The 14,990-nt window shown below is 43.3% G+C and overlaps 1 long non-coding RNA gene across 2 annotated transcripts; it reads left to right on the top strand.

Annotated features, from left to right (window-relative positions):
* The first annotated feature begins 455 nt into the window (after positions 1-455).
* On the top strand, positions 456-13,241 carry LOC139595301 (uncharacterized). 2 transcript variants are annotated; one of them, XR_011680997.1, is made up of 4 exons: positions 456-573; positions 4,079-4,209; positions 9,891-9,957; positions 12,176-13,241. It is a non-coding gene; the product is annotated as an uncharacterized lncRNA (long non-coding RNA). The 2 variants fall into 2 exon arrangements; XR_011680996.1 differs by lacking the exons at positions 456-573; positions 4,079-4,209 and adding an exon at positions 7,810-7,934.
* Positions 13,242-14,990: the final 1,749 nt, after the last annotated feature.

Raw genomic sequence — 14,990 nt, 5'->3', positions numbered from 1 at the left:
TGCTTCTCCCTTGGAGGGGGAGGTTGTCCTGGGCTTCATTCACATACAGGCATTGTCTGATTGTCATGAGGAGAAGGTAACATGTTTATCAGAAATGCTGGAAAAGGAGCTGTACAGTTCAACTTCTGCTGGAAAGGCTGGGGCAGTTTCTTTCTTGCTGGAACATGTTGTTAAGCAGTCACCCGCATTTAAGAATTTCATAAATTCTGGAGAAATGATTACTGAACTTAATCAAATCTTGGTGAATTGCCTGTCAAAAAATACAGTGAGAGTTATCTCAGCCCTGTGAGAGCTGCCCCCTGAACACAGCCAAGCACTTCTGTTCTAAGCGGAACACTTTTCCTTTTGTGTGCAAGAGGTTTCTGTGGCTTTTCTCCATAAAGCTGTTCCCATCCTTCTGTGACAGAAAAGCCCTGATTTCGTTCTCATGGTGCTCTTTATCCACAGATTAGTGTGTGTGAGGTCACTGGATTAATGCTTCACATCCCCTGCTGTCCTCAGGGAATAGAAGTTGCATCCTCAAATCCGATTATTTACTGAACTGGCTGGGCTGGAGCCAATGCTTTGGGAAAGGTACTTTCAGACCTCTTTGGTTTTTAAAATGGTTTATTGGTATGTGGGTTATTATCCCTTTTAATGACAAAACATGAAGTGCTCCAAGGTGACCAACTTTTCCCAGTAACCAGTTTGTTTTCCAGGTATCAGAATTCTGCAGGTATCTTTGCAGAATGTATTTACCTATACTTTTCTCCTTTTGACAGCTGAGTTTTGGTTACTCTGTGTCCTTTGCACCTGCATCAGCCAGCCCAGACAGCACATCCTGCAGCCCAGGAGGGCACTGGCATTCCAGGGGCCTTATAAATCAGTCTGCTTTATTTCTAATGATGCTGATGAGATCACAGAGAAAATAATTTAGATTGGAGGGTAGGTATTTGCTAAAGAAACAGTTCATAGCACACACAGTCTTCAAGTGTAATATTACTTCATGAAAAGAGGCAGGAGAAGCCAAATCCTCTAAAGCATCTCAGTGGTAATAGGAGTACAAACCCATGTGCACCTGTGGCTGTTGGAAACCTGTAGGGGATGCCTTGAGAAGGCTGCCCTAGAACAGAGGCTGGACAGGGTTAGAGAATAAAATAGGGATTTATTAAAAGGCTTCCATGGATCCACCTTGGGCAGCACAAGAGCCCAGCCAGGGCTGCACCCAAGATGAACCAAAATGGTCAGAAAATGGACACCTGGTTATGGGGTCTCTCACTTAGATCAGTTCTGCTTCATTTGCATATTGGAGTTCATTTTCCAATTACAGCTTTAGGTTATGCAGTCCCATCCTGCTTGTTTTTCTCTCTTCAGTCCATGTTGTTTCTGCTCTTGGGCCTGAAACTTGTAATGGTTGTCCTTGGTCCCCAGCTGTAGAAGGAATTGTTTTGTCTCCCTACCTTGTGCAGAGAGCTCACCAACACTTAGCTCAGAACTACACACCCAGGCAGCACAGAACCTGAAAAATATGAAAGCTAAAACTTAAGGCATCATAGGAACCCTTGGAATGAGGAGCAAGCCACAGGGATTTGGTGGTGCCCTGTGGGCTGGGCAGGCTGGCACTGAGCTCTCAGCACTGTGGCTCTCAAGGTGGAGCCTTTTCCAACAAATTCAAAACCCACGTCATTGTACATTGGCAGCAATGCTGGAAAGCAGATATTCAGAAGATATTCAGAACTGTCTGCCAGCACAGCAGAATGACTTTTCTTGGGGATTTATTAGGAAACGTGATGGAAAAAGGAAGCTCTGCTGTGGTAGAGATATATATATATATATATATATATGTATATATTTAAAATAAATATATATTTATATATTATACCTATATATTATAAAAGAAAGGCCTCATAAAATCGGGCTGGCCCTGCTAAATTAGTAGCTGGCCTGTCACTTCTTCCAAAGTGCAGCTAAATATTTTGGCAGTTGCCATGTGGAAACAACCTTGGGAATGAGAGTTTGTTAACACAACAATCTATTCCTAGGGTGTAAAATAAATTCACCTGTATAAACAATAAGATCTGTCTCATGAGAATCAGTAGAAAAAATAAATAACTAAAAATTCAGAAGTTTGATAGATATGCAAAATACCATGTACTGACCAATGAACTAAGTGTGAATGTATTATCAACCAATAAGATTTGACACAGTGCCTCCTGATAATCCAATAAAATACCACCTATACAATAAAGAATTGGCTTTTTCTGCTTAAAGAAACTGATTCCCACCTGCTTTATTGACAAATTCTGCCTGCCATGTAAAGCACATGGAGTCAGGGGCTGCTCAGGGTGGTTGTGATGAAGAAAACAAAAGCAAGTAACACAGAGGTGTAATTTTCCCTCATTTATACAAAGCCCTCACAGCTAGATCTGATTTCTCCTAGAAGAGACAAAAAAAAAAATGTCCCTTGTACCTATCCTGTCTTTGTCTGTAATTGAGTTATAATCACCCCCATTGCTCTTGTAGAGAAAGCTGGTGCTAAAATATTACTTCAGAGTGGTTTTGGCAACACAGAACTTTGCTTAAAGGTTATTAATGCTCCTACTGAAGTGTTCTAGAGGTGGCTTTAGGAGTATTTTGGGATATTCTAATATAGCATACAAATAACAGGGAAAGGATGTTGTTATTGCATTTGGATTGCAAATTGGTGGGTGGTTAAGTCCATTCAAGCTATCACAGAAATGTTCTTTGGTTCAACTTTTCAGGGCAATGTAGGGCAAAGTGGACTGTTCACAGCTCAGTTAAGCCTTGTCAAAATAAAAAATGAATTATTTGCCCATTTTTGATTTGATAAAAGTTCATAGTTTTGCTGCTTCTTGTAATTAAAATGGAATCTATTGCTAATTTCTGACTTTTTAAAAAGACGTTCTTGCAGGTGCACCAGGGGATAAATGTGTGCTGAATAGAAATTTTAACTCAACTGTTGGTACTTGTTAGAGAAATGTATTCACAATAAAAACAGAGTTCACCAAAGAGCAGCTTGAGAGGTGATTTTCTATTTTTTGCAGCTAATTAAGCACAGAAATGAAGCAGTGGTGCTGGGCTCTTCTACACGCCTGACAAACAGAGAAAAACTCAGCTGCTGGAATTGGAAATAAAGACAAATTCAATAATTAGCAAAGCGTGTTGGGCATAGGGAGATGTTTGGTTGGGTTTTTTTTTTACTGTTGGGTTTTGCATATTTTGATTTTGCTGAAGCATTGATAATTTTCATTGAGCTGGTGGAAAAACCAGGATTTGGTGCACTGAAAAAATGAAGTGATAGAAAAGAATCTTCAGTAGTGGGCAGAGAGCTGAAGGAATGCTTGGGAAGTGTAGGAACAGTCTGGAGAGACAGGATGAGGTCACTTGTTAACAAAGCTCTTGGTAGTGACCAAAAAATGCAAGGGGTGAGAAACAAAACTCCTATTCTCACCCCTTAGGATTGGATTTGGATTTAATCTTATTATTGACTGAGTTTTCCACAAGCTAAGCATTAAAATGTAATAAGACATTAATTTTTTCTTGCTTTTCTATCAGAACGGCAAAAAAAAAAATCTTATTTCTTACAGCTTTATCCCATGTAAATTGGAACATTTGCACAGAGATGGAATCTGGCATAAAATGCTCCTAAGGAACCTTGTTTGTCTGGAGGTGGTGTGTTCCCAAAGTGGATAGGTAGCACTGCCCATGTTATTTCACAGAATTCCATGGCTTTTCCAATAGCATTTGAAGAATTTTCTGTGTGATTGGTAGAAGGTGGAGGTGGCTGTGGTTTTTCCTCCCTCCTCATTAAGTTAATGAAATAATTCAATAGAATATACTGACTATATCTTCTATATGTGTGTATGCACATATATATAACCAAGACTAGTGATTATATATAACCAAGACTAATTACCTTCTCTATGTAGGCAGGTTCTGGTTAATAAATTTGAAGTATTCGTATTAATTAGCTCGTCGACACTTTAATTGTGGTCTGTTTTAAACTGATTCTACAATACTAGGAAGAAAAATCTTTTTTAGGAACTAATCACTTCATTCATAAATTTTATTTCTGCAGGAGTGAGAATTGGAAGAGCATTCATCAGCTGTGAGTCATGGCATAATAGAATCATACCAGAGTCTGTGGAATCCTTCAGAAATTATTGAACAAAGTTGGTAAAGTGACTAATCTGAAGTTGTGGATTTGAGGTAAGTGTCAGCTACTATTGAATCTATTTTCATAAATTAGATACCACTTGTTTGAACTTGTCCTATTCAAATTATTTAAGTAAAACTATGGTTCTATACTAAATAATATTTATTATTCTATTTTATTCTAATTATTTATATTTTAGTATTTGCAAATTTTCTCTGTGTAATTTACATGAACAAATGGATTTTCCTTTTTTTCTCTCTGCTTTGTATAATATATATATAAGAGAGAGAATTTTTTTGTTAAATAGTATACTTGAGCAAGTAAGTCAAGTTTACACTTGAAATTCATACATCCTATAAAAAGAAAGGGAAGACATATTTTTCTTACATGTCAAAAACCCCCAAATACAAAAGAATAATCCTGCTTTAATTTGGTCTAAAATGAAATGGCAGCAAAAAAAGGAACAGTGGGGAGAAAAGAAAAATCGTGCTACAAATGGATTGTGATGTGTGAAATGGAATTGGAGATAGCAGGGGAATATCAGAGATCAGAGAAAGCTCTCAGACACCTCAGTAATGGCTGGCAAATGGTCACCTGACCCAAGATGGGAAGTTCTGCAGCCAGCTCCAAACAATCTATGGGAGGAGGATGTTGTTTCCATGGTGTCCTTGAGGTTCCAAAGAACTGGAATAGAAACTGAAATGGTATTTGTAATCCCAGTGAAATTAGTAAGGGAAAAGAAAGAATCGTAAAAGATTTTTCTCTGGAGTGAGTTGTGTTTTTAGAAGGAATTATTTGTAGAGACAAGGGTCATACTGGAATTTTTCCCTGCAGGAATTAAGGCCTCCAAGGCCTGTTCTGATGCCCATGGCAGCAGGCAGAAGGATGCTTGCCATGAAGCAGCAGAAGGAACCTCTGGAGGAGATTCCCACAACACCTGGGCTCACTTGAGTTGTCCTACTTGTGTCAGGTTGGCCTCATTTTGCTTGAAACAGAGGATGAGGAGTGGTGGACACTGAGGATGAGGAGTGGTGGGCTCTGGGAACAAGGCAGCCAACACTCAGCATGGAGCTCAGGCTCTTGGGATGGCTGGAATGGAAAATGGGATTTATTTTTCTAGCACACATCAAACATGTGCCAAAATGAGTGATTCACTGGCTTACATTTGAAGTGAACAGGATCTGAGCATTTTGGGAAGCAGCTTTGCCATCCTGCTGTTTTGTGACTCAGGGTTCTACAGTGTCCTCCAAGGTTTTGTGATCCTGGGAAGTCCTGCTGATAACACTAGAGAATGATAGAATTTATGCACTAGAGCAGGCTGCCCCATCCAGGCAGGGATAAAATCCTGGACTTTAAAACATACTCTTTGCCTAAATGGATGTATTTTCTACAGTGGACTCTCTCCTTATTCTACCTTTAGAAATTTACACTTGGGAACAAGGAAAAAATCCAGCTCCATCATTCTTTTTTGAGTGGTTGTTGATGAGAATGTGGCAAACTCCTCTTTCAGAGCATCACATGCACATTTCCTCTGTAACATGGGAATGGCCTCATTTCCAGTTTGATTGAAAGAAATTTTGTCCATCCTCACAGAAAATGGTCAAATACATTCCTTCTTTAAGCAGGTGAACAATTAACCTTCACATCTTGGGTATTTGCAAAGCCCAACCTCAAAACTCCAAACACTTTTATTATTTCATGTTCTTTCTCCTCATGTCCACAAGAATGAGGAGTTCTGAACTCTTAATGTTGCCTTATTTTCATACACTGCTCTTGGCTTTTGAAGGGTGTCTGTAGCAGATCACAGCTTTCTTTGCAAAGAGTATTCAGTCCAATGTCTGGCTTTGAAGAATTAATACACCAACATTATTTCAAAGCATAACTGTTGATTGATGTGCAAGGATTGTTGCTCATTGTTGAACTGTTGTATTTTTCTCTATGTACACAGCAGGGGAGAAGCCAAAAAAAAAAAAAAAGGCATGGCAGGTGGGACTGGGGGGCTGCTGTGTTTTGGGTTTACATTTGTTCAACTTTCTCAGCAACTTCAAAGACTTTCTGTTTCTTCTGAAGCACTGTTGCACTCTTATCTGTAACCAGGGCTTAATGTTCATCTTTTTATCATTTCAGTCCACAACCAAGCTTTTGTACAAACAAAGCAGCACTGGCTGCAGTGATAGAGATGATGTATCACTGGCTGTGCTATGTACATACATCATATAACAAGTGACACAGAAGGGATTTTGCAAAACAGTCTGTCAAAAAGCGATGAGGTTTCTAGATGCTCTTTGCTCTGAAAAGGGGTTATAAAAGTGTTTGTTTTCAAAGAGGGGTTCTTTAATCTATGCTAGAGCTATCAGTAATGCCAGCTGCTGTTGTCCTCAGTTTCTCTGGAAGCCTGCTGGGCTCCTCTGAAGGTGTGCATTACCCTTCCTAATTAAATGGGGTGATCAGCTTGATGGATGCACAACTAAAATGTGCTTTCTGTAAACACTCAAACAGTGAGCTTTTGTGGTTGTAAGAGAAAAGTAAGGAGTTAAATTATGCACAGAGACAAAATGTTTTCCCGACTTCTTCCCATCATTCATAATTGACTTTCTTTAATCTTCTCTGGTCATTTTACAAGCTCCATGACCTCTGAGTCATGAAGTGCTATCAAACTTCTGAGTGCTATCAAACTTCTGTGTGCTATCAAAGTTCCATAGTCTTAGTTGAGGGGCCAAAGTGTCTCTCACCTGCCTGTGATTGGCCTGAATCCTGCAGGAATGTAACTGCTTTAAAGGTGTCAGTCTGTCTGGCAAATCTAATGGAAAATCATCAGTGTGTTAGGAAATTAGCAGGGGAAAAAGAGGCTAAGGGGCTCTTCCACAGCTGCCAGAAATTGTGTGTCTGTAGGGAGATAGCTGGGAGCTGGGGGGCACCAGGGCATTTGATGCTTTTCCACTGAGGGTCTGTGCACTGCAGCGGCACCAACATTAATTCAGCTGCACTGAGGGACATCCCAGCCCCACTGGAACCCGTGTCTGTCCCAGCTGGGCATCTCTGGGAGGGGATATTGTGCCCCTGTGCTCAGGGGGGACCCCACCTGCAGAGCTGCCCCAGCACAGGAGGGACCTGGAGCTGCTGCAGAGAGCCCAGGAGAAGCCATGGAGCTGCCCCTCTGCCCTGGAGCCAGGCTGGGAGAGCTGGGGGTGCTCACCTGGGGAGGAGAAGGCTCCAGAGAGAGCTCAGAGCCCCTGCCAGGGCCTAAAGGGGCTCCAGGAGAGCTGGAGAGGGGCTGGGGACAAGGCATGGAGGGACAGGACACAGGGAATGGCTTCAAAATGACAGAGGGCAGGGCTGGATGGGATATTGGGAATGAGGAATTGTTCCCTGGCAGGGTGGGCAGGCCCTGGAATGGATTTCCCAGAGCAGCTGGGGCTGCCCCTGCATCCCTGGCAGTGCCCAAGGCCAGGCTGGAGCAGCCTGGGACAGTGGAAGGTGTCCCTGCCCATGGCAGGGGTGGCACTGGATGGGTTTAAGGTCCCTTCAATCCAAACTGTTCCATGTTTCTCTCATTGCTCTTTCATTTGCAGATGACAAGGAGCTCATGGCTATTTTCTCTCTCTCTATCTTTGTAATATTGTTGTGCCAGGAAATTTAGACTGCCTGAGGCTACGGACATCAGCATGATCTGATTGTACTTGCAGGAGAAGCCACATTAAAATGAGCAGTTACATAAAATCAAAACAAACTTGGAAGAGCTCAAGGGTTTTTCTTTTCAGACAACTTTCTGAGGAAGGTAAGGCAGAGCTGTGAGCAGCACTCAGCAATGTTTCCAACCTGGGCCTCAGTTCTTGGTAAACTCTTTTCCTGAGAGCTCCAGAAAGTGAACTAAAGCCCAGAGAACATGAATTTCCTTTAATTAATTAAAGGTTTATGGAGAAGTAAACCAAAGAGTCCACAAGGCTGTGTCAGGACTGTCCTTTGAACATGAGGGAAAGGTGATTTCCTGAGTGGCACCATCCCTGCAGTGCTGGGAGCCCCCCTGGCCACGGCCCCAGCTGGGGCTCAGAGCTGCCCTGGAGCCATGGCCCAGGCCATGGCTTTGAGCCCAGGGTTTGGGCTTGCAGCCACAGTTTTTGCCTCCCTGATCTGCCTTCTTGGAGAGAATCTAGAGCTCCCAGGTTTTAATCCTGACTGTTTTGGCTGTGAACAAGGATAGGTGTGGCTTTTGGAAGCCCAGTTTGACAATTTCTTCACTAGCCTGTGTGGTTACAACAGACATTTTGCTTGAGCAAACCATGAGTGGTGCTGGGGAAGGAGGAAAAGCAAGCCCAGGGCTCCCCACCCTGCACAGACACCCCTCCCTGCCCCAGGAAAAGGGGAATCACACAAAGCTGTCTGCCTGTGCCATGTTCCATCTGTAAAAACCCAGCTCTGAGCAGTGACTTGAAGCTTGCACTGGTTTCTCCTGACTCTCAGTCACTTTGACTGTGTTTTCAATAAGGCTCCAGCTTCCAGAGTTTGCTTTCTGTCAGTCAGACCTAGGAAGGCTCTGATAGCAGATGGGAATAAAGGATGCAGGGGAAATTAGGGTAAGAAGATTGTATCTGCTATTTATTTCAAAATTCAAAAATTATCCATGGGCATCTTTAGAGAACTGGAGCTGCTAGAGATCTTGTCTGGAACTAAGCTTGGATTGGAGAAAGGTTTGCTAGTTACTGTAAAAATTAGCCAATTTTTAATTGAGAATCCTTTAATTCAATTAATTTCCTTCATTTCTCAAGGCTGTTTTTGACAAAGCATTGCTGAGAAAACAAATAGTGTAGAAAATGGTTTGGAGTTAGTTACTTAGGGGCTTCTAAAAACCCAGGTATTTTAGTGTACTAGGAAAGCACCAGATAACCTGAATGCCTTGGTGTGAACTCTGCAATATTTTGTACTCAAGTCTGGCTTTTACTTAAGTACAAAACAGGTAAAATGTTGACTGTGTTGTTCTTCCATGTGTAACCAAAATATTTTTTCTCCTGGTGGTGGCAGTGCTGGGTGCAAAATTCAGACTGAAAAGCAATATCAGGAAAAACTTCCCAATTTATTTCGTAATTGTAACTGACCCCACCATCAAATGGACACATTTTGCCTCCAAATGGGAATCAATTTTTCATAACACACATTGGGGGAGATGCTTGAAAATAAGAAATAAAATCAAGAATAAGTTTAAGAGAAATGTATTTCTTCTGAGAACTCTGTTCTTTAGGCCTTTTGCCTGTAATGGAGTTCATATTGACTTGATTTTCACCATATTGTGTAAAGGAAGCTAAGTAACATGTTTTTGTCAATGTCATTTGCACAGTTTTAAGCTTTTTGAAGTGTTGAGAAATAGGTCACTTCCCCTGAATTCAGCAGTCAGTTTTCATGTTTAGTGGAGCTGAAGGTTAGGAAAAGTTTCAAAGCCTCTTTTGTTTTTCTTTTTTAAGCCATTATTCAACCTTGAAATGAAAACTCACTCACTAAACTATGCTAAATAGCTCATTTCCCTTGTTTGCTGATGGAGCTAAATGGCCTTTTGGAGATATTTATGAAGATGACTTACCTTTTTCTTATGCACAACAGTCACACTTTCTCATCCGTGTAATGGAAACAAGAGAGGCTGAGGACTTTGCCTCTCTGAAATGGTTTAGCTCTTTTCCCAATAAATTTACACTTTCAATATTTAGGATGAATCATAAGATAAACTTTTTTTTTTTTCCCCTAGGATTTGACTATGAAAATATTGAACTTCCTTGGAAAACTTTGGATTCCCATGAGCAGGAGGGTGTCAGGTGTGCTTGGATGTGTCAGGGTGGGGGTGAGCAAAGGGAGGAGAGGCTGGGATTCCGTGGGGTTCTGTGTGCCCCTGGGCTGGAGGGCAGGGAGTGGAGAGGAGCCTGCTGAGGGTGCTGCTTCTCAATGCTCTGTGAACAGGAACTGGCCAGATGGACAGATGGGGGATTCTGCATTTCGAGAATTCACTGATGTGCACCTTCCTCAGCCCTTCCCAACCCCTGGAGGAGCAGGGAAGGGACACAAGTGGCATTGTGGCTGAGTTCCTGCCATGCACAGGGACAGGGAACACCTGGCAGTGCATCCTGCACTCCTGGGGTTCCCCTGTGCAGCCTTTGTGCACACCTTGTGACACCTGCTGCTCCCCTGGTTGTCTCCTCCTGTTCCCCCGATTGCTCCCCTGGTTGTCTCCCAGTGCTCCCCTGATGTTCTCCTGATGTTCTCCTGATGTTCTCCTGATGTTCTCCTGATGTTCTCCTGATGTTCTCCTGATGCTCTCCGGATGCTCTCCGGATGCTCTCCCTGGTGCTCTCCTGGTGCTCCCCCGATTGTCTCCTGATATTCCCCCGGTTGTGTCCTGCTATTCCCCTGGTGTTCCCCTGGTGCTCCCCTGATGTCCCCCCGGTTGTCCACCGGTTGTCCCCCTGGTTGTGCCCTGATGTTCCTCTGGTTGTCCTCTGCTATTCCCCTGGTTGTCCCCCTGGTTGTTCCCCTGCTGGTCCCCCTCGTTGGCCCCTGTCTCCTGCTATTCCCCTGGTTCCCCCCCTGCTGTCCCCCTGGTTGTTCCCCTGCTGTCCCCCTGGTTGTTCCCCTGCTGTCCCCCTGGTTGTTCCCCTGCTGTCCCCCTGGTTGTCCCCTGCTGTTCCCTGCTGTTCTCCCAGCACGGCCGCGGGCGCACCTGGACTGCAGCCGTGGGGCACCAGGGGGCGCTCCCGCACCGCCTCCGCACCCGGCGGGGACAGGGATGGGGATGCGGAGAGGGAAAGGGACGGGAGGGGAATGGGGAGAGGGAATGGGAATGGAGAAGGGGAATGAGGATGGGAATGGGACTGGGGAGACGAAAAGGGATGGGGATAGGAGGGGAATGGAGACAGGGAAAGAGCTGAGGATGGGAGGGGAATTGGAATGGGAAGGGGAATGTGAGTGGGAGGATGGAAAGGGATATGGATGGGAACAGATGGAGGTACAGGAATGGGAATGGGAATGAGGATAGGAATAGGGAGTGGATGCAGAAGGGAATAGGGAGGGTGATGGACATGGGAATGGAAAGGGGGTGGGGATAGGGATGGAGCAGGGATGCACCCTTCCCCACGGGGCACAGCCCACCCACAAAGGGCCTTTCCAGCCCCTGCCTTAGATCCCGTTAAAGCACTTGCAAACGAGCCAGGTGTTGGGAGGGAAACCCGGCAAGCCCTGCAAAATCAGGGCTGTGTGCTCCCGGTGTTCCCATCTGTGTGGTGTTTATCCAAGGCCACAGCTTGGGCATCTCCTTCACTCACAGAGATAAGCTAAATGAATCACCTAGCCAAACTTTAATGTCTAGATAAGAGTCCTATAGAAAATGCATGGGAAAATGGCTTTTTCCAGTTTTTTTTCTCCCTGCAGAAAAAAACCTACCTAATTCCTGCCCCATGCTCGAACATGATTTTATTCATGAAGAAAGCATTTGGAAAGCTTCCTTTAGTTTTGAGACAATGCCTTAACCCATTTAACCTAATAATTTCTCTAAATCTGGAAACGTTTCCAATCTCATGCAAAACTTTGGCTTATTCTATTCAAAGGTGATACTCAGCAATAAGACTTTAATTGTACTTTATTTACTAATTCAGATATGGAGTGAGTGAACAAAACAAAGTCCACTTGGACTTTGAATGGTGAAGGGTGAAATTGAAGCGTGTTTTAAGGCATTGCAAAATATGTGTTTATCTTTTATGTACAAATGCAAAAAAAGTGATTTGCTGTTTCCAGAAGTCCTTTGGAAAATGGTTTGTAGGCACTTAGACCAAAAAGGAAGTTTATATCTGACATGTATATAATGTGTTTAAATGATGATGTTTCTTCAGCTGTGGGAGGATAGAAAAATCTTTTGCTGAAATCTTTGTGATTTTGCTGGCTTTAGCAGCACTTGTAAACACTAAGGTGGCAAAGAATGTGGCTGTCTTTTGGAAATGTGCATCTTTTCCTTACTCCTAACCCTGCCTCTCTCCATCTTCATAGCTGTGTTAACAAGGGGAAACAAAAAGAAAAGAAGATTTCTTGAAGAAAACTAATAAAAAGTAGCCTTGAGAAAAAATCTGGAGGAGGAAATCTTCCTTGGAGGCTTGGGGTGGATTTGGCAGGAGCGGCTCAGAGTCGCAGATGGGAATTATCCAGCAGAACCTGCCTTGCAGTCCTCAGGAAATCAAAGCAGCCTGACAAATGTCTGGCTGCACACCCCAGAACGACACTCAGGAATGTTCTACCAACATCTGCTCCTGCTTCTGTGGCTGTGGCAGGAGACAGGCAAACAGAACGTGTGCCAGGGAGCCGGCGAATCCCACTTGGAGCTCCCTCGTGTACGCAGGACAAGAGGAGGGAAGGGAGCCCAAGATGGGAACCAATTTCTAAAATCCTACTTAAAAATGCAAATGATGACTAAAAATGTCCAAAGTGTCCTTCCTCAGCTCATGGTGTGGCTGGGCAGGAGGTCACTTGGTCCAGGAACCTTTTTCAGAATCATTGGCCACTCAGGGAGGAGCAGAGGCCGAGTTCCCAAGCTGACATTGCAATTGGTGACAAGAGTGAACTCCAGGTATCAGAGACCTCACAGCCATCTGAATGAACCAGAGACAAAGCCTAACACCAAACACAGCCACGAAATCTGCTTCTGAGCAAAAATAATTCATAATTAAATGTTGTTCTAGGACATGAAATAAAACAACATGCACGCTGGAACTTCCAAGGTATAAAGAAGGGAAGTTTATTTTCTGACTCCAACATTTATAGACTTTCACAAGTGACAGTGGATTGGAGGATGAACGTGCCACCTCTCCAATGACATTGGACAAACCAACAATCCATCAAATTTCTCCTCTTCCAGAAAAGAAAGTAAAACAGTAACTATTTACATAAAAGTGCATAAGAAAGTTCATTACAAAAATGTAAACATCAAAAGGCTTTGAAGAACTTAAAAGAACGGGCTGACAATTAAAGGCATATTTTCATCATTTGAAGGAAAAAATACACATAATATAAGTTCTTTCTGATGAGTAAATGAGTAATTTTGATCAAGGAAGTACAGACTGCATCTTTTAAAGGTAAGAAAAATGCTTTGAAGACATAATGTCAGTAAAAGAATATGTTTGGGAATCTTTTCAGGCTGCCATCATGTTTACACACCACTTGGCAGATTGTCACTTCCTTCTATTTATTTTCAGCTCCATCCTGTGCCATGTGTGGAATAATTGTTGACTCCAATTTGAAGAACATGCCTGTGCTGCGCTCTCAGCTCAGCCATGGAGATGCCATCCCTTGCATACCAAGCTCAGCATTGTTTGTGCTCTGGCTTTTTTTCTGTTGTAATGAGAACAATTACGGGTGAAAGCATTTTGCTGATGATGAAGTGGTAAGAGTGAGCATTTGGAATATTTGGTTCCAGCTCTGCCTCTTTTTAATTTAGGTTTCACGCCTGTCACAGAGGAGCTGAAGGAACAGTCTGGGTGCTAGGCTGAGCTGGTAGATGAGACATGAAGCAGTTCCCACGTGTGTGTGCCAAACAAGGTGCTCAGAGCTCCCAGTTCTGACATCTGACTGCAGAACCCAGTGCCCAGGGTGTCCCAGGCAGCCCAGAAAGGGCTTTGCAAACCAGACAACTGGTTTGTCTAGGGGGATACAGTCTGGGTTAATGAAGGAGGTATAGAATGTAATCTTATCCCCTAAAGAGTTGCAGCTGAGCTAATTAGTAAAGCTTAGGAGCAGGCCTGATGTTAACAGGCCACACCTGTAGCCAATAAGAAGAGTGCTATAAAAGAGTGGATTGGTGGAACTGGAGCTATCTGGCTGCTGCAAGGATGAGGAAGAGTCAATGTCTAGAGGAGATGCCTACAAGGAACATCAAGGAGGTATGGAACTCTGGCAATATGGAACCTTTGCCATGTAATGACAATAGAACTCTTGCACTATAATGACAACAGGTTAGAAATACTGAGACCAAATACTGAGAGCAAACTTGTAGCTATAGGACATGAAACAACACAAGTGCACACACTACTGCTCTCAGGGTGAAGAAAAAAGGGAAGTTGTTTTCTGACTCTAATATTTATAGTTTTCTAAAAGTGACATTTGAGTGCCACCTCTCAAATGACACGGGACAAACTAACAGTCTATCAAATTTCTCTTCTTCCATAAAAGAATGCAAAACAATAAGTTATTTACAGAAAGTGTGTGAGAAAGTTTTTTACAAGAATGTAAACATCAGAAAGCTTAGAAAATCTTAAAAAATCAGGGTGACACAAACTCAGTATTCTGTGCTCCAGTTCTGAGCCTGCAGTGCTCCAAAGGACTGGCAAAGGTCAGGTCTCATCTCACCGAGTTTTCTCTGTTCCCTGCAATGACCCCACAGAGCTTCTCAGACCTCCAGGGCTTTGGAGGAGAGAAGAAGGAGCCATGTGTGTGCAGCTCCCAAATCCTCCCATGCAGCTGGGAAGAAATTCCCTGTTCCTGTGCAATAGGGAATTTTGATTTTAAGTTTATGAATGAAATCTCTTTCTCTTGTATGCAAGTAATGGCAGTGTTGGAACAGAGTGGGTCAGAAAAGTATTTTGTAGCTTCAGCTGTTTATGCTCAGCTCTCTCACATTCTGGTTTGAGTTTGCTAAAGTCTGGGCCAGGGTTCAGGTAGGAACACAAACCTCTTGATTCCCTTTACTCTAATTACCAGAATAATGAAATCATGGAATGGTTTGGGTTGGAAGGGGTCTTAAACCTGTCCCATTCCACAGGGACAGGGACACCTTCCACTGTCCCAGGCTGCTCCAAGCCCCATCCAACCTGGC

This window comes from Agelaius tricolor, unplaced genomic scaffold (genome assembly GCF_023055355.1).
Source record: "Agelaius tricolor isolate 1412-34295 unplaced genomic scaffold, bAgeTri1.0.p SCAF_13, whole genome shotgun sequence".
Lineage (NCBI taxonomy): Eukaryota > Metazoa > Chordata > Aves > Passeriformes > Icteridae > Agelaius > Agelaius tricolor.
Note: the sequence above shows the minus strand (reverse complement) of the source record. Positions and strands in the feature narration are given on the sequence as shown.